General features: G+C 48.8%; 1 protein-coding gene across 1 annotated transcript in view; it reads left to right on the top strand.

Annotated features, from left to right (window-relative positions):
• ripk4 (receptor-interacting serine-threonine kinase 4) overlaps window positions 1–20,233 on the top strand; it is a 54,292-nt gene that overhangs the window by 787 nt on the left and 33,272 nt on the right. The window lies entirely within an intron of this gene.

Below are 20,233 nucleotides of genomic sequence, written 5' to 3' on the forward strand. Positions count from 1 at the left end.
ATGCGCGAGCTCAGACAAAGTAGTCAGCCAGAACTGTGGAGACAGACAAGCCTATTCCTGTCCTGTTTTAAGGCGATACACGTATTCATTACTGGACTCGCAGAACATCGGCAATGACTAATCCGCCCCAGGGTTTTAATTGCTCCATCATTGGGCGACCATGCTGCCTGAGCCTTAAAAATCTGGAATTCCCATTTCTAAATCCCTCTGCCTCACCAATTCACTGACTCCTCCAAGACTCCCCCTAAAAGCTAACTCTTTTGATCAAGCTTTTAGTCACCTATCCTAACACCTGGTGTGAACATTTATTTGATTCTGCTTCTGTGAAGTGACTTGGGATTTTGATGGTGCCATTGAATCCCTACAGTGCAGGAGGAGGCCATTTGGCCCATCGAGTCTGCACCGACCCTCTGAACGAGCACCCTCCCTAGGATCAGGCCCCCACTGTATCCTTGTAACCCAGCAACCACCACCTAATCTTTTGGACACGAAGGGGCAATTAAGCACGGCCAATCCACCTAACCCGCACATCTTTGGACTGTGGGAGGAAACTGGAGCACCCGGAGGAAACCCACGCAGACAGGGGGAGAACGTGCAGACTCCACACAGTCACCCGAGGCCAGAATTGAACCCGGGTCCCTGGCGTTGTGAGGCAGCAGTGCTAAGTGCTAACCACTGTACCACCATGCCACCCATATAAATGAAAGTTGTTGCTAACCAGGGGCTGGTTTAGCTCACTCGGCTAAATCGCTGGCCTTTAAAGCAGACCAAGCAGGCCAGCAGAACGGTTCGATTCCCGTACCAGCCTCCCCGGACAGGCGCCGGAATGTGGCGACTAGGGGTTCTTCACAGTAACTTCGTTGAAGCCTACTCGTGACAATAAGCGATTTTCATTTCATTTTTCATTATTGCACCAGGCATTTAGCTCACTTGATCTTTTGCGATGGTGATGATTTCCAATAAACTCTTTCCCTGTCAGTCTGTTTTGCTGATCATTCCTTTTCGTTGTTCCTCTGGTTGTGTGGGTTCTGGTTCCAATAGGCTTCCAGCCTGGGGGGAACCTGCCTCCTCCTTGGGCCACAGACAGGCATTAAACAAAATATCCCATTGACATGTATTTGCCCCAACGCCACTTGAGTAGATTCCAGTTGATTAATTTATAGATAACAGATTGAAGTGCTGCTAACTATGGTCGGTGTGAGACTGAAGTGATTAACGGCACATTTACATTGCTGCTTCTCCACCAGTATTTTGACAAGTGAAATGGAGAGGCCCCCCCCCCCCACACTCACACACGACATGCACCATCCTCCCCCTCTGGAGCATTGAAATCTGGACATTCAGCAGCAACTTGAAGTTTATATTGCATCTTTATACTTCACCCCGAGGTGCTGCACAGGAATGTTTTCAAACAAAACTTTGCACAAGAGACATGTGAGGAAATATAAGGACAGGTCCAAGAGTTGGGTTTTAAGGAGTGTTAAAGGGACTGAGAGGCTTACACGGCAGAAAATATAGACTTGCATTTACGTGCAAGGAGAATCATTGGGACCAAACGGGGATCCCAAGGTCACACTTGTCGGCAGTGAGACCAGCTCAGGCAGCTGCTTATTTAGATGCGTCAGAGTTCAACGTTCCATTAATAGGAGCAGGAGTAGGCCATTCAGCCCCTCGAGCCTGTCCCGCCAGTCAATGAGCTCATGGCTGATCTGTGATGTAACTCCATGGACCTGCCTTTGGCCCATATTCCTTAATATCTTTGCTTAACAAATCTATTTAGCTGAGATTTAAAATTGACAACTGATCCAGCTTCAACTTGCTGTTTGTGGGAGTGAGCTCCAAACCTCTACCACCCTTTAGAGTGAAGAAGTGCTTCCTAACATCGCTCCTGAATGGTCTGGCCCTACTTTTTAGACTATGCCCCCTAGTTTTGGAATCTCCAAACAGTGAAAATAGTTTCTCTTTATCAACCCTGTCTTTCCCCATTACTATCCTGACTGCTTCAAAAAGATCACTCCTTAACCTTCTAAATTCTAGCAAAAACAGGTCTAATTTGTGTAATCCCTTCTTGTAACTTAACCCCGGTCGTCCAGATATCACTTTTGCAAACCTACTTTGCACTCCCTCCAAAACCAATATCTCCTTCCTCAGATGTGGAGGCCAGAACTGCCCACAATACTCCACGGGGGGTATAGCTGCAGCATAACCCCTGTGCCTTTATACTCCAATCCTCTAGATTTAAAGGCTAGCATTCCATTAGCCTTTTGATTATTTTCTGCATTTGTTTGTGGCGTTTTAAGGATCTTAACAATTTAAGGAAGGTGTGGGCACCCAATGTTACCCGATCAGAAGCTTATGCTACTGAAATGGCTCTTAGGAGCACCAGGGACCCGGGTTTGATTCCGATCTTAGGTCACTGCCTGTGTGGAGTTTGTACGCTCTTCCTGTGTCAGTGTGGGTGTCATCCGGGTGCTCCGGTTTCCTCCCTGTGGTGAATGTATTGCTGTAACAATTCACCATGTGCTTATCTGTATTACGCTGTTGCCCATGTGGGCTCCACCTATAGACCATTATATGGTATTATCTATGATGTAGCATGCTGGGGCCTGTGTGGGCTCCGACCCTGGCTCCACCCCCTGAGGGGAGGTATAAACAGCAGTCGCCCTGTAGGCGGCTCCCACTAACAGACCAGTCGCAGGCAGGCACTGTTCTAGTTGATTAAAGCCACAGTGTACTTCTACTCCTGGTTTCATGTGAATTGATGGTCGCATCACTCCCACAGTCCAAAGATGTGTGGGTTAGGTGGATTGGCCATGCTAAATTGCCCCTGAAGAGTCCAGGGATGTGCAGGTTAGGTTATGGGGTTACGGGGATAGGGCGGAGTGGATGAGGAAACGAGAATGGGCCGAGTGCTCTTTCGAAGGGTCGGTGCGAACTCAATGGCCGAGTGGCTTCCTTCTGCACTGTAGGGATTCTATGATGTAACCTGTAACTTTACTATGTAATTGTGACAATGAGAAACTATCCTCCTTCATCCTTCTCAACCTGTCAGTAGTCTTTAACCTGGTTGGCCGCAGCACCCTCCTCAACACCTCTCCACAGTCATCCATTTGGGTACCACTACACTCGCCTGATTCCATTGTTATTCAGTCACAGCCAGAGATTCACCTTCCGTGGTTTCCACTCCCACACCATTACCTCTGGAATCCTGTAAGAATATTTCCTTGACACCTCATCTTCCTATTTCTCATCCGCATGCTGCCCCCCAGCAGCATCATCACAAAATACCGCCGGGTTCCACATTTGCGCTGATGACCCCTCGTGTGACCTGACCACCACCATCAGGACCCCTCCAGTCTCTCTGATTTGCCAGATTGCTTGGGTGGCATCCGGGATTGGATGAGCAGAACTTTCCTCCAGAACGGAGCATGGTGAATATTATCCTTCCACCTCTACATTCAACCCCAACGCGGACTGATGGGATGGAAGTTTCCTTTTGCCATTGGCTTTAAGGATATGATTTAAAATCTGGCCCAGGACAGCGAGTTGTTTATTAAATCAGGGTGTCACTGTCAGATAGTTATTGCACATCTTCTAGTTACCCTGGGGAGATGGTGGACCATCTTCGTGAAGATGGTTATTCTTCGTAATGGTTTGAAGGCACTGAGGAGCTTCCTGGGCCCCTTCAATCGCTGCAATGAACCAATCGTGTTTGTCTCTGGAGTCCAGACTAAACCGGTTAAGGACTGTTAAATTTCAACCCCTAAAGGTCATTCGTGAACCAGTTGGGTTTTTACGTCAATCTGTTCCAGGACTGTTGTGGAAGAAATGGTGAGAATTGTGCGGGTTTTCTGCAGGTTCTTTGTTTGCTTTGCCTGTGTGGGTCAGTCCCACAAGTGGAAACTATTTGAAGCCTGGTATCTGGTCACTATAAAGAGTTAAGCTGATGGTCAGCAAGCACTCCATTCTGCTAATCAGACTCTAACTTTTTTTTAAATATAAATTCAGAGTACCCAATTATTTTTTCCAATTAAGGGGCAATTTAGAGTGGCCAATCTACCTATCCTGCACATCTTTTGGGTTGTGGGGGTGAAACCCACGCAGACACGGGGAGAATGTGCAAACTCCACACGGACAGTAACCCAGAGCCGGGATTCGAACCCGGGTCCTCAGCGCCGTAGGCAGCAATGCTAACCACTGTGCCACCGTGCTGCCCATCAGACTCTAACTTTAAGCAACGTATGTGTGGTGAATGAGATTCAACACGGTATTATAATATACCAATGTCACTCTGTTCCCAGTATATATATGTACCGATATTGTAAGTGCAGTTGCACTACCTGACCACCAGGGGAGTAGCTCTGGGAGTACTCGAGAGTTTGTACTGGGCTCCCCCCTTGGCTCCGCCCAGAACTCCTCCCGCTGGAGCTGCTGTATAAAGATCCGTGCCACAGAGTCAGCCAGCCAGTTCACCAAAAGTTCAACGGCTAACAGTCTGGCTCTGTTGTAAGTATATTTAAACGCTATTCTAATCCTACAAGCACGTGTCCGTAGAATTGATGGTTCCATCAGTATGTGAGCAGTGCAGAGAGCTGTGCACTTAAAGCTCAGCTGGTTCCGCGACAATCGGATCTCTCCAAAATGCTCCACAGTCCATGAAGCACTTTCAGAAATGTCACCCTCGGGGCAGCACGGTAGCCTAGTGGTTAGCACAACCGCCTCACGGCGCTGAGGTCCCAGGTTCGATGCCGGCTCTGGGTCACTGTCCGTGTGGAGTTTGCACATTCTCCCCGTGTCTGCGTGGGTTTCGCCCCCACAACCCAAAGATGTGCAGGGTAGATGGATTGGCCACGCTAAATTGCCCCTTAATTGGAAAAAAATAATTGGGTAATCTAAATTAAAAAAAAAAAAGAAATGTCACCCTCGTGTAGCAAACCCAGCATCAGATTTGTTCAAACTCTGGAGTGGCACCTGAGCCCAGAGTCTTGTGATTCTGCAATTTCTAAGGAGAGAATTCCAAGGCTGGACCAATAGGCAGCTGAATGCATGGCCGTCCATGTGGATCAATGGAAATCCGGAATGCTCAAGAGGCTGGAATTGGATGAGCACAGAGATCTTGACGGGTTGGAGCAGGTTGCAGAGAATGGGGCGGCACGGCGGCACAGCAGTTAGCACTGCTGCCTTGCAGCATCTGGGACCCGGGTTCGATTGCAGCCTTCGACGACTGCCTGTGCGGAGTTTGCACATTCTCACTGTTTCGGTGTGGGTTTCCTCCGAGTGCTCCGGATTCCTCCCACGGTCCAAAGATGTTCATGTTAGGTGGGGTTATGTGGTTACAGGGTAGTGGGGCTAGGTAAGGTGCGCTTTTGGAGGGTCGGTGCAGACACGATAGGCCAAATGGCCTCCTTTACAGTGCAGGTATTCTATAGATTCTATAGGGAGTGGTGAAGGGTTTGAAATAGATTCTATAGGGAGTGATGAAGGATTTGGGGAAAAAATCTGAAGTTTGAAGTTTAACATTTCTCAGGAACTTCTCAACTTTGTGGAACTTGGGGCCTGCCCTATGGCCCTGATTTCCATTCTTGTAATATTAAGCTGCCCAGGCCCTTGGCTCTGGAATTCATTTCCTTAAACGTCTCAGTCCTCCACTGAAGAAGCTTCTTTACAATTTGCTCAAGCATTTGATCAGCTCTGCCAACAGCTAGCTGCTCGGTGCAAATTGTGCTAGAGACAGGAAAGGATCGCTAACTCAGTATTTTAGATTGAGATCATCCCGAGGTCGAGGGTTGGATCCCATATATGCATTAACTGGACCAAAATTGAGATCTGTTGGCAGCAGAGGGCCCGGCTGATGCACAAAACAAATATTTTGCATCAATGTTTACGAAGAAAGAGGACTTTGCCAAAGCTAAATGGGGAAGTTTCTTAAATACAGGATGAGGTAAAAAGGTACAGAGGAAGTGCTGGATGGCTGGCAGTACTTAAAGTAGATACAACGTTTTGTTTCTAAGGGGCTGGTTTAGCACACTGGGCTAAATCGCTGGCTTTTAAAGCAGACCAAGCAGGCCAGCAGCACGGTTCGATTCCCGTACCAGCTTCCCCGGACAGGCGCCGGAATGTGGCGACTCGGGGCTTTTCACAGCAACTTCATTGAAGCCTACTCGTGACAATAGGCGATTTTCATTTCATTTCATTTCATTTCATTCATTTTAAATGCTAATGAAATGTCCGAAGGCACTTCACATGGGCATTGCAAAGTATGGCACCGAGCTACATGGAGGTATTAGGTCAGCTGGTATGTTCTAAATGGTAGGTTCTAAGAAGTGTGTTAAAGGAGGAAAGAAGTAGGAGGGGAGAGCTTGGGCCCTGCGTAACTGAAGGCACGGCCACTATGGTGGACCAATTATCTCTGAGAATGCACAAGAGGCCAGAACATAACCCACTGGTTGTTGGGCTGGAGAAGATAACGGAGATAGTGAAGGGTGAGGCCATGGAGGGATTTGAAAAGAAGGATGAGAATTTTAAAATCACGACATTGCTTGTCTGGGATCCAATGTAGCTCGGAGAGCACAGGGGCGTGATAGGGGAACAGGACTTGGTCGAGTTAAGATACGGGGAACAGAACTTTGGGTGACATCGGGTTTAAGAGGGTAAGATGTGGGAGATGAGCCAGTGGTGTGTTGGAGTCCAGTAGAGGTAACAAAGACCTGAATGAGGGCAAGTCTGGACGGGGGCAACATATATTAGTGAGGGAAATTTTGGTAGATACAGTATTGCAGAGATTATCAACAGATTAAAAGCAGATTATCTAGTTATTATCACATTATTATTTGTGGCAACTTGTGCGCAAATTGACTTGTGTTTTTTAACATTGAAACAGGAACCACACTTCAAAAAGCACTTAATTGGCTATGAAGTGCTTTGGGATGTCACAAATCATGAGAAGTTATATAAATGCCTTTCCTTATTAGTTTTGTGGGTGACATCGCTTGTTCCCTCTCGCAGCAGGAAGATTGACGGGCAGGTGAACTTAACTTGGCTAAGTCAGATTCCCGAGGGGTTGGACTTTAGCAATGATGCTCTCAGGATTTTAAATGGGGGTTAAAGACTGGTCACGCTGCGCCCTCAACATGTCGAGAAGCTCGTTTGCATCCATTAGCGCATCATGGATGCTCATTAAAAGGTCAACTCACTGGAATTAGGTTCCTCCCCCAAATTAAGTTTTCCCCCCCCCCAGCGTGAAATTAGAACTTTCGCTTTTGCGATTGTTCACGAGTTAGCGTTCACCAGGCAATGTAGATTTCTTCTACGATTAATGGTGATTTGCTGCTGGGTTGTCTTCCTTGGGCAGATGCCAGCCAAGTGGTGGTGTGCAAGTTGTATGGAGGATGACCCAAGGGAGGGAGGAAGACTTAGTGGGTTTGGGTGGAGCAGAGGCCAGGCAATGTTGGATGGAATAGTGCAGGCTGTTCCAGTGCCCTTTACATATGGGGCGGGAGTCTCCCAGCCCCGCGCCGGGCCGGAGAATCCCCGCGAATAGGCCACGCCGCCCCAACGCCGGCATGCGATTCTCCGCAGTGCGAGAATCAGCGCCATTGCCACCAGCGTGGTTGGCGCGGCGCTGGTCGTGGGCCGCTCTACACGGCCGGCCCGATGATTCTCCGGCCCGGATATTCCGAGCGGCCGTAGGAAAAGAGCCGAGTCCCGCCGGCGCCGTTCTAACCTGCTCTGGGCTGGTGGGACCTCGGCGTGTAAGGGTCGGGTGGAGGCCTGTAAGGGGGGGGGGGGGGGGGGGGGGGGGGGGGGGGCTCCGATGTGGCCTGGCCTGCGATCGGGACCCACCGATCGGTGGGCCTGCCTCTGTGGCTGGGGGCCTCCTTTCCTACGCGCCGGCCCCTGTAACCCTGCACCACATAGCATCGGGGCCGGCACGTTGAAGGAGGCCACTGTGCATGTGCGCGTTGGCGCCGGCATCACTGCGCATGCGCGGATCCCACGGCACACCATTCGCGCCAGGATCTGCAGCTGGAGTGGTGCGAACCGCGATGGCGCAGTGCTGGCCCCCTGTAGGGGTCAGAATTAGACGTGGGAGCAGCCCGTTCACGACGGCGTTTACGACGCCGTGGACAATCTGCCACGGGACTGGTGAATCACGCCCATGGTGCCCAGATCTTTTGCGTCCATGAGGTAATGGCAGGGACGGCAACTTCCTGTCCACCCCCACTGCAAGAATTGGCAAGTTCCTCATGGACGTATATTTAATGAGCTGAGCAGCACACGATCACGCGTGGTCAGTCTTCCTTCCCCCTCCCCCAGCGGGAATCACTCCCACTTTTGTGTCCGTCACGGAACTTCGACTTTGTAATGGAAGATTCCAGCCTTTCTGACTTTTCTGTTCGTTGTTAAAGATTAGGATTGGTCGGTAAATCCCGTTCAGTCAATTCAAACACGAGCTGATTGACAACTTCTTCAGAAGTTACATTTTATTTAATAATAATCTTAAGTGTCACAAGTGGGTTTACATTAATGGAGTTACTGTGAAAAGCCCCTAGTCGCCACATTCCGGCGCCGGTTCGGGTACACACTGGGAGAATTCAGAATGTCCAATTCACCGAACAGCACGTCTTTCGTGACTTATGGGAGGAAACCGGAGCACCCGGAGGAAACCCACGTGGATACAGGGAGAACGTGCAGATTCCGCGCAGACAGTGACCCAGCGGGGAATCGAACCTGGGACGCTTATTTGGATAACTCAGCCTGGAATGCACACATCTCAAATTTTGGCAGCATATTGGATAAAAACGGCTTCATAATTTACCATTCACTATCCGCATAATGTTCTTTGCTAACTTTTACCAGGTTCTGTGTGTCATCCACTCGACATTACCGGCTGCTTTACTATTGAACTAATCAGCCCGGGTTGATTAGCAATCTGGGTTGAAATCTCACTCACCATGGTAGGTGGGGGATTTGAATTCAATTAATTAATTAGATCCAGAATAAAAGTCACTACGGTGATGGTAGGTCTGAAACTACTGGACCCACCTGAGTTAGCAATGCCCTTTAGGGAAGGAAATCTGTTGCCCTTGTCCTGTCTGGCCTACATGTGGTTCCAGGTGGCAATGGTATCCAAGAAGTTGGCTCCCCACTTGAGGGCAATTATGGATGGGCAGCGATGCCCACATCATGCCAACAAATAATTGTGTTTATGTGACAAAATGATGTTGGAAAGGTTTCCGATCAATTTGTAAGATCCACGGTGGACGGTGTGTCTGAACTCGAAGGAGGCTGTTGGATGTGTGGGCAGTACCTTTCCCGACTCGACAGTTGAGCAGACTCTGCAATCTTCGGAGAGATGATGAGCTGCCGAGGCGGGGTTACTGAGCCCAGCTGTGTGAGGAAGTTAAATTAGCACGCACCCTGGGAATGACACATTGAAGCCAAGGAATGACTGTGCCTGTCCTCCTGCCAATTCCCCTGACTCGATCAGACGTCCCTCAGATCATCAGTGCTGAAGCAATTACTGCCAATGCTTTCAGGTCAATGACCTTTCCCCACTAATCCACCCATCTCCTGAATTAAACATTATACTGTTAATCAGGCCTCTTTTGCACCTACTTCCAGTCCCTGATCCCTCGGTGTCCTGATTGGTGTGATCCTTATTCTCCAAGGCCCGAGTCTTTAAGCTCAGTCATCAATGGTCGCTGCGCTGATTTAACATAACGCTTTGCTACTGTTTTCACATAGACATTCAGCATTATATACAACGAGTTAACACCTCCATTTAAAAATAATTTAATGCAAAGAAAGCATTAAAATAAAAGCGAAATACTGGAATCTGAAACGGAAACAGAAAACGGCTGGAAAAACCCCGCAGGTTTGGCAGCATTTGAAATGAAAATGAAATGAAAATCGTTTATTGTCACGAGTAGGCTTCAATGAAGTTACTGTGAAAAGCCCCTAGTCACCACATTCCGGCGCCTGTCCGGGGAGGCTGGTTCGGGAATCGAACCGTGCTGCTGGCCTGCTTGGTCTGCTTTAAAAGCCAGCGATTTAGCTCAGTGAGCTAAACCAGCCCCTTTTGTGGAGAGAGAGACAGAAACAGAGTTGTAATGATCTTTTCTTATTATTGTCACAAGTAGACTGGCATTAACGCTGCAGTTAAGTTACTGTGAAAACTAGTCGCCACATTCCGGCACCTGTTCGGGTACACAGAGGGCGAATTCAGAATGTTCAAATTACCTAACAGCACATCTTTCAGGACCTGTGGGAGGAAAGCGGAGCACCCGGAGGAAACCCACGCAGACACGGGGAGAACGTTTAGACTCCGCACAGACAGTGACCCAAGCGGGAATCGAACCTGGGACCCTGGTGCTGTGAAGCAACAGTGCTAACCACTGTGCTACCGTGCCGTGAGTTAACATTTCGAGTCCGTGTGACATTCAGGCTACACAGATGGTGTTCAGTGTTGCCACTGAGCTCTCACTATTTGACATTATAGAGAAAGGCTTGCATTTAAATAGCACCTTTCACAACCATAGACCCTTCCAAATTGCTTTATAGTCCATGAAGTACATCTGAGGTGCAGTCACTGTGGTAATGGGAAAAGGTGGCGGCTACTTTGTGCACGTGCAGCAATGTGATGATGACCAGCTAATCTGCTTTGTATGATGTTGGTGAAGGGATAAACATTGGCGAGGACCACGGGAATGACTCCCCTGCCCTTCTTCCAAATAGTGCCACAGGAAGAAGAAGGAACATAGGAGCAGGAGGAGGCCCTTTCGCCCTTTGTGCCTGCTTTATCATTCAATAAGATCACTGGTTGGTCTGATTGTGGCCTCCATTCAAACTTTCCTGTTTCTCCCTGCCCCATAACGCCCCGACAACCTGGTCTATCAGAAATCTTTCTGACTCACTGGCCCAGCCTCAGCTGCTTTTTGGGGAAGAAAATTCCACCGACCAGCCAACCCCTGAGAGGAAAAGATGCTCCTTGTTAAAAGCAAATTATTGTGGATGCTGGAATCGGAAATGAAAGAGAAAATGCTGGAAAATCTCAGCAGGTCTGGCAGCATCTGTAGGGAGGGAAAAGAGCTAACGTTTCGAGTCCAGATGATTGTTTGTTCTGTGACTTTTTGACAATCTTCTGGAAGGTTGCTGCAACGGCCGGCAAGTGACGTGCAGCACGATGGGGAAGCTGAATTGTTAGAGAGGCGCTGTCCCCAGGACGAGTTATTAAGCCAAGCATCTCTGCTCAGATGGACCTTAAAGATCTGGGGCGGGATTTCCTGATCCTGAGGCTAAGTGTTGATGCCGTCGTAAACGGCATCGCGTTTCTCGACGGTGTCAACATGGCCTCAGGATCGGGAATTCTCGCCCCTATAGGGGGCCAACACGGCACTGGAGCGACCCTTGCCGCTCCAGCTGCTGCTCCCGGCGTCAACTGGGCGCCGCGGGGTCCGTGCATGCGCAGTGGCAGCGGCGCCAACACGCACATGTGCAGTGGCTCCCTTCTCCGCGCTGGCCCCGGCGCAACATGGCGTAAGGCTAAAGGGGCCACCCAGCCTGCGAGGCCGGCCCGCTGATCGGTGGGCCCTGATCACAGTCCAGGCCACAACAGAGCCCCCCCCCGGGGGTCGATTTCCCCCCTCCCCACAGGCTGCCCCCGGACCCTTCCACGTTGAGGTCCCGCTGGCTAAGAGCAGGTTAGAACGGCGGCAGCAGGAGTCGAGCTTTCTGTTACAGCCGCTTGGCCCATCCCGGGCGGAGAATCACCGGGGGGGGGGGGGGTAGAGCGGCCCCTGGCTAGTGCCAATGGAGAATTGCATCGTGGAGGCATGGCTCGATTTGTGCCGGTCACGCCGATTCCCCGGCCGGGTCCCGGGCTGAGAGAATCCCGTCCTCTGTGCCTCAAATGGAAGAACGGGCACTTTTTAAAAACAAAATGATGCACGATCAATAACTCTCGAAGCGAGATTGGAGTACAGTTGAAGGCTTTATTGGACTAGATGTTTCCCCCAGCAGTGCAGGTACCGAATGCAGCAGCTAGGGAGACACAGACTCTTATACTCCGCCTTACTGGGCGGAACCAGCAGGCAGGCTTCACCAATGATCTTACAGCATCAACCTCGGTACCGTAATACCTCTAATACCAACTACCACATAAAAGTATTTTTATTAAGGTTTTGCAGAACTTTTCATAATAAAACAGTAGTAACAATAATAACAAAACAAACTATAGTGAACATTAACATAGTGTAAAAAGAGAATATACAATAACAATTAAATAGACATTACCCCATGCGACCCAGTCTCCCACACCATCCTAATGAAGCACTCACCCACCCATGTGTTAAGCACCTTGGACATTGCCCTCGTGAACCCTTGCCAGAACTCTCTAAGCTCCGGGCATGCCCAAAACATGTGGACATGGTTTGCAGGACTGCCCTTGCACCTCATACAACTGTCTTCTACCCCAAAAAACTTGCTCATTCTCGCTGCCGTCATGTGTGCTCGGTGGACCACCTTAAATTGAATTAGACTGAGCCTGGCACATGATGAGGAGGAATTAACCCTGCCCAGGACCTCTGCCCACAGACCCGCTTCCAACTCCTCACCTAGCTCCTCCTCCCACTTGCTCTTGAGCTCCTCCGCCAGGGTTTCCTCTGCCTCCTGTAGTTCCTGGCAGATATCCGACACCTTCCCCTCTCCCACCCAGGTGCCGGAGACCACCCTGTCCTGTATCCTCAGTGGCGGAAAGGCCACTACCTGTTTTTTCAGGAAGGTTCGTACTTGCAGATATTTTAAGGCATTTTCTGGCGGCCGATTAAATTTGTCCTCTAGCGCCTTCAAACTGGGAAAGCTTCTGTCTATGAACAGATCTCCCATTCTACTGATGCCTGCCCTCTACCAGCTCTGGAACCCACCATCCATCCTACCCAGGACAAACCTGTGGTTGTTGCATATCGGGGTCCAGACCGGCGCTCCCTCCACCTTCTTGTACCTCCTCCACTCTCCCCAGATCCGCAGTGTCGCCACCACCACCGGGCTTGTGGAGTAACGGGTCGGCGAGAACGGCAAAGGAGCCGTTATCAAAGCTCCCAGACTAGTACCTTCACATGACGCCGCCTCCAGCTGCTCCCACGCCGTGCCCCCCCCCCATCGCCCACTTCCTGATCATAGCTATATTGGCTGCCCAGTAGTAGTTGCGAAAGTTCGGCAGCGCCAACCCCCCCCCCCCCCCCCCCCCGCCCCCCTCGCCCCCCTCGAATGCCCTCCAACAGCGATCTCCATACTCGCGGGGTCTTATTCGCAGAGCGGAGAATCGGTGCCCGTGGCGCCGGCGTGCTTAGCGCGACGCCGGTTGTGGGCCGCTCTATGCAGCCGGCCCAGCAATTCTCGGGCCGGGATGGGCCAAGCAGCCATCGTGGAAACGCTGAGTCCCGCCAACGCCGTCCACACCTGCTCTCAAAGGCGGGAACTCAGCGTGGAATCCCGCCAAGGTCTTTCAAACCTACCACTTGACCTAACAATGAGCCAACCTTCCATTTTCTCCTCCTTTTAGCACAATGTCAATTTTTCTTCAAGTACAATTCTGTGACATGCCCTGAGGGTGTTTTTTAAAAAAAACTATATTTTTTTCCGGGTTAAGCAACACGTTGATTTTTAAATTCCAATTCTTGTTTACAAATCTCCATGGCCTGGCCCCTCCCTATTCCTGTAACCTCCTGGAGCCAAGTCTTTGCAATAAATCAGCTGATCTAATTCTGACAACCTGATTTTAATCAGTAAGTTAATTTCCTACACCGCCCCCCCTCCCCCCTCGAGTTTCGAAAGAGGATGATCAAATTGGGGCTTTCTAAAATGGTGAAAAGGATTCGATTATGTTAGTGAAAGAAGGGTAACCAAAATAATTGATACAATGTTTTTTTAAAGGGTTGGAGGAAGGTAGAGAATTGGGGGTGGGGGGGGTGGGGGGGGGGGGGGGTAACTACAAAGTGTTTGAATGTAGCAGCACAGGCTGTTTTAAAAGAAAATGTGCAGGATCTTTGACTCTGTGAACAGACTGTCATGATGTCGAACTCATAGAGAACTGTGCTAACCTAAGTGTGGTTACTCTGTCTGACTGAACCCGACTAGCTCTTAGCCACGTGCTGGAGGTGTGACGCTGTACATACACCCTGACTCACTCTGTAGATGTTCATCAGTGGAACGAGGCGGACTGTGCGCGCCTCGTGCCTTTTATAGTGAGATACCACCCCTGAGTGTCCTGCCTGCTCATTGGTCATGTCCTGTTCTCTGTCTTCATTAGCTGCCTGTCTGTATATCATGACACAGACATGAGAGTACAAAAGATAAAAAGTCATGCCCAACCTTTATACAAGACTCGAGGCCCCAGCTCTTGTTTCCAATTGGGAAAATTGTACTTTAGGAAGGAGGTCAGGCTCCTGTGAGGGGGGCAGAGGTGATTTATCAGAGAGGTGCTGACTTCAGTTACTTGTCGCGAGTAGAGGATTTAGCAACTGTTCTCCGAGAAGGTGAAGGGGAAAATTGAATTGATGTTTTCAAAATCAAGAATTGTGGTGGTCGGTTAAATAAGGAGAAACTGTTCCCGGTGACAGAATAGTGGGTAACTGAAGGAGCCAGATTTAAGGTGAGACATGAGGAGACTTGTTGTTTTAACACAGCAAGTTATGAACTGTCTGAATGGGTGATAATGACAGCAGATTCAGTAATTGATTTCAAAAAGTAATAGATTTGAACTTGGAAGGGGAAAGGTTTACAGGGCTGTGGGGAATTGGTTACCTGCACAGTTGTTTCACAGAGATGGCACATCTGGCTCAATGGGCTGAATACCGTTGTCCACTGGAACAGGAGTAGACACTTACACCTACCTGTTTGGTCTGTTTCTTCATTCCATACAACCATAGAATTTGTACAGTGCGGAAGTAGACCATTCGCCCCATCGAGTCTGCACTAACCCTCTGAAAGAGCACCCTACCCACATCCGTTCCCCTGCCCTATCCCTGTAACCCCATCTAATCTGCACAATTTTGGACACCTAAGGGGCAATTTAGCATGGCCAATCCAGCTAATGGGCATATCTTTGGACACCTATGGGGCAATTTAGCATGGCCAATCCACCTCGGCTGCACATTTTCGGACTGTGGCAGGAAACTGGAGCACCCGAGAGAAGCCCACGCAGACACAGAAATAAAGTACAAACTCTGTACAGCCAATCACCCAAGGCCAGACTTGAACCTGGGACCCCGGCACAGTGTGCCAGCAGTGCTAACCATTGTGCTACTGTGCCGTCCATTGAGCTTGTGACTGACCTTTTTCCTTATGCCAGCAAATACCTCTGCCCCATCCTTGAATACCCTTGGATAGCAAAAATGTAATTGATTGAAATCTACTTTTTTTATTCATGGGATGTACATATCACCGGTAGGCCAGCATTTGATGCCCTTCCTTTGTTGCCCTTGTGAGACTATTTTGGAGTCAACCACATTGCTGTGGATTTAGAGTAAGGATAAAGGCTTCATGGACTGTTAGGACGGCATGGTAGAACAGTGGTTAGCTCTGTTGCTTCACAGCGCCAGGTACCCGGGTTCGATTCCCGGGTTTGGGTCACTGTCTGTACAGAGTCTGCACGTTCTCCCCGTGTCTGCGTGGGTTTCCTCTGGGTGCTCCGGTTTCCTCCCACAAGTCCCGAAAGAAGTGCTTGTTAAGTGAATTGGACATTCTGAATTCTCCCTCGGTGTACCTGAACAGGCACCAGAATGTGGCAACTAGGGGATTTTCTCAGAAAATTCAATGACGTGTTAATGTAAGCCTACTTGTGACAATAAAGATTATTATTATTATGTTCGGTGGATTGGCCGTGATTATAAAATTGCCCCGTGTTGTCCAGGAATGTGCTGGTTGGGTGGGGTTGCGGAGATAGGGTGGGGGAGTGGGCCTAGGTGGGGTGCTCATTCAGAGGGTCGATGCAGACTCGATGGGCTGAATGGCCTCCTTCTGCACTGTGGGGATTCTATGCTCCCTAAACTTGCATCCATGCTGCCAATGTTCCTGTTATTCCATGGGGCTTTAGCTTTGCTGACAAGCTTGTTATGTGACACTTTATTAAATGCCTTTTGAAAATCCGATTATACCACATCAACCACATTACACTAATCAAAGATCTTTACCTCATCAAAAAACTTAATCATGTTAGTTAATCCTGATTTGCTTTAACAAACCCATCTCTTCACCAGGTGTTTTAATCCACGAGCTTTAATTTCAACTAAACCACTCTTGCATGTAACTTTTACCAAATGCCTTTTGGAAGTTTACTTGAACAGTGCAGTTTGATGCATGGGGAGACCACATTTCTAAAATCAGAGATGGACCATCTAGTCGTGAAATCACAAAACACTTTTTTCGCACACGCACAAATCCTAAATGCTCTCCTTCCCCAAAAAGCCGTGGATGGTGGGTCAGTTGAAGCTGTCAAGATTGAGATTATGATCAGGTGATAATATCAAGGGAAAAACGGGTACGTGGGATTGAGGTAAAGATCAGCCATGATGCAATTGACTGGAGGAGCAGGCTGGATGGGGTCAATTACCTACTTCTATGCTCATTTCGCAACCACACTGTTGACAGAAAATAAAATAGTTGCATAACCAAATAACCAAATGCAGTGATGTATTGCTGTGTTGCCTATTTACGAATACAAGAAAGCGATAGGCAGGGAAAGACCTCCTGGCCTGTACAACTGTGATGCCCCACATGCATCTCATGACACTCCCCGTCTCACCTATAGCCATATAATTGGGTTACAGAGAGAACTGGAATCATTTTTTTCTTTGTTCTTTCATGGGATGAGGGTGATGAGACCAATGTTTGACGCCCATCCTTCATCGTCCCTGACATTCTAGGCCAATTCAGAAGGGAGTTTGGGGTCAGCTGCGGCTCTGGAGTCACACATAGACCAGACCAGATAAAGACGGCAGGTGGGCATTTTGGTGGTTAGCACTTCTGCCTCACAGTGCCGCCAGGGACCCGGGTTCAATTCTGGCCTTGGGTCACTCTCTGGGTGGAGTTTGTATGTTTTCCCGGTGTCTGTGTGGATTTCCTCCGGGTGCTCTGATTTCTTCCCACAGTCCAAAGATGTGCAGGTTAGGTGGGATTGGGCACAATACATTGCCCCTTAATGTCCAGGGATGTGCAGGTTTAGTAATGGGGTTACAGGGATAGGGTGAGGTGGACACTCATAAATGGGCGGAGTGCTCATTCGAAGGTGCAGACTCGATGGACCGAATGGCCTCCTCCTGTACTTTAGGAATTCTATGATTCCTTGCCTAAAGGACATTAACAAACCAGATGGGATTTGAACCCATATCCCCAGACCATAAACCAGTGACATTACCACTACGTCACTGTCTTCCTCCTCAATGTTCTGTTACTCCCTTGAGTGATCAGAGCTAGACCAGGATGTCACACAGTTCCTAGTTCACAGAACAGGAAGTGCATCATTTTTGTCCGAGGTGAAATCCGGCACAACCAAAACTGGTTCAGCCACGGTTCAGAGAAATTCAGCGTTAACCGCATGAGTTAGCAGCCTGTTCCAGAGGGCCGCTATTCTCTGGCTGAAGAGGTGTTCAACCGAGTTCAACCTATACATGATTTGTAAATGTCATGGCTGGCCATCTCTAACCTATGTATTAGATCTATAAACGCAAACCCGTGCCTGGGTCATTTACTCAAGCATTTTCCGATGTCCCCCCCCCCCCCCCCCCCCGCCCCCCACCTTAGCGACACACAGAGTGAACTCCCACCTCGCGTGTGCACTGGCAAAATTTCACAATCAATTTGGCAGGGTGTTCTTCACTTTTTCTTTAAAGTTGATAGGTTAATTGTTCTTGAAAATGTACTGATAACTAATTAAAACTTGAAGTTCCCCAGTGGTAAAGCAGTAGTGCAGTTATATTGTCGGTGGATTAATATTCCAGAGACCCAGCATCCTTTTCTGGGGACCTGGGTTCGAATCTAATGCATGAGGATTTCGTTAGCTTTACCGGCAGAATCTCTCCAGTTGGGCCTCACAAGCAATGATATTCATCCGCGCTTCAGAAGTGGTTGAATGGCCATTTCATTAGTTGAGGATGTGTCTGCACGGTAGCACAGTGGTTTGCACTGTTGCTTCACAGCTCCAAGATCCCAGGATCAATTCCCGGATTGGGTCACTGTCTGTGTGGAGTCTGCACCTCCCTGTGTCTGCGTGGGTTTCCTCCGGGTTGTTAGGTAATTTGGACGTTCTGAATTCTCCCTCTGTGTACCTGAACAGGCGCCGGTATGTGGCGACTTGGGGCTTTTCACAGTAACTTCATTGCAGTGTTAATGTAAGCCTAGGGGCTGGTTTAACACAGTGGGCTAAACAGCTGGCTTGTAATACAGAACAAGACCAGCAGCACGGGTTCAATTACCGTACCAGCCTCCCCGAACAGGCGCCGGAATGTGGCGACTAGGGACTTTTCACAGTAACGTCATTGAAGCCTACTTGTGACAATAAGCTATTATTGTTATAATCCTGAGTGTAGACTAATTGGTTAATAGCTATGGTGAAGAGGTAGTGATGTAAGAGCAGGCATGTACAAGAGACTTAGATAATATGAAATAGTCTGGATGGGTTAGCTCAGCTGGCAGGACGGCTGGTTTGTGATACACAGCACAGTACCGGCTGAAATTATTGATGAGCGCCCACCCTTCTCAACCTTGCCCCCCTCGGGTGATCCTTGAGTAAATCACACCGGTCAGCTCTCTCTCAAAAGAGGAGAGTGGTGGCGATAAGTACATTTTACAAGAGAGAGATATACTTGCCTAGAAGCTTATTGTGCTTTATGGTGTAAATAAAGGAGTTTTCGAAGAAACCTACTACACTGAAGTCCTAAATCGCTCCATCTTCCCAGTACCGATTGGGCCACCAAAAGATCCAAATACTAACCAGCGCCTGATTAACACGTGCACTGTTCCTTTCACCTTGAAAGACAAACAATTATTCAAGATAAAAGCAAATTGCTGCGGATGCTGGAATCTGAAACTAAAATAGACAACGCTGGACAATCTCAGCAGGTCTGACAGCATCTGGAGAAAGAAAGCACTCTCTCTCTCTCTCTCTCTCTCTGTGTGTCTCTCTCTCTCCACAGATGCTGCCAGACCTGCGGAGAATGTCCAGCATTTTCTCTTTCCGTTTCTGTTATTCGAGTTCTCGACTCCCCAACGACAAAGAATCATGTTGGACTTGACATTTCAATTCTCTCTCTCCATTGGTACTGCAACATCAGGAATTTTATTGAAATCTAATGCATGAGGATTTTGTTAGCTTTACCGGCAGAATCTCTCCAGTTGGGCCTCACGAGCAATGATACTCATCTGAGCTTCAGAAGTGGTTGAATGGCCATTTCACTAGTTGAGGTTGTGTCTGCATGGTAGCACAGTGGTTTGCACTGTTGCTTCACAGCTCCAAGATCCCAGGATCGATTCCCGGCTTGGGTCACTGTCTGTGTGGAGTCTGCACCTCCCTGTGTCTGCGTGGGTTTCCTCGGGGTGCTCCGGTTTCATAAGAACATAAGAACTAGGAGCAGGAGTAGGCCATCTGGCCCCTCGAGCCTGCTCCGCCATTCAATGAGATCATGGCTGATCTTTGATCTTTCCTCCCATAAAATCCCAAAAGACGTGCTGTTAGGTAATTTGGAAGTTCTGAATTCTCCCTCTGTGTACCTGAACAGGCGCTGGAATGTGGCGACTTGGCGCTTTTCACAGTAACTTCATTGCAATGTTAATGTAAGCCTACTTGTTAATGTAAGCCTAGGGGCTGGTTTAACACAGTGGGCTAAACAGCTGGCTTGTAATACAGAACAAGACCAGCAGCGCGGGTTCAATTCCTGTACCGGCCTCCCCGAACAGGCGCCGGAATGTCCCCGTTGCCCCTACCCTGTAACGTGGAATTTTAAAAAATCTTTTTCTCCACTGAGTTTTCCCAGCATTTTCTGTATTTCTTGTCGATTTCCAGCGTCTGTTTCATTTTGCTTTTAAACCAAGTGTTTACTCTGTGTGTGTGTGTGTGTGTGTGTGTGTGTAATCATGGAGTTTGAAATAGAGATGGAATAATAATTGAAGTTTTACAGTGGGTGTATGCCACCTACTTGCATGGGATTTGATTAAACTCTGTGGAGCAATAGCGCAAAAA

Source organism: Scyliorhinus canicula, chromosome 7 (assembly GCF_902713615.1).
Source record: "Scyliorhinus canicula chromosome 7, sScyCan1.1, whole genome shotgun sequence".
NCBI lineage: Eukaryota > Metazoa > Chordata > Chondrichthyes > Carcharhiniformes > Scyliorhinidae > Scyliorhinus > Scyliorhinus canicula.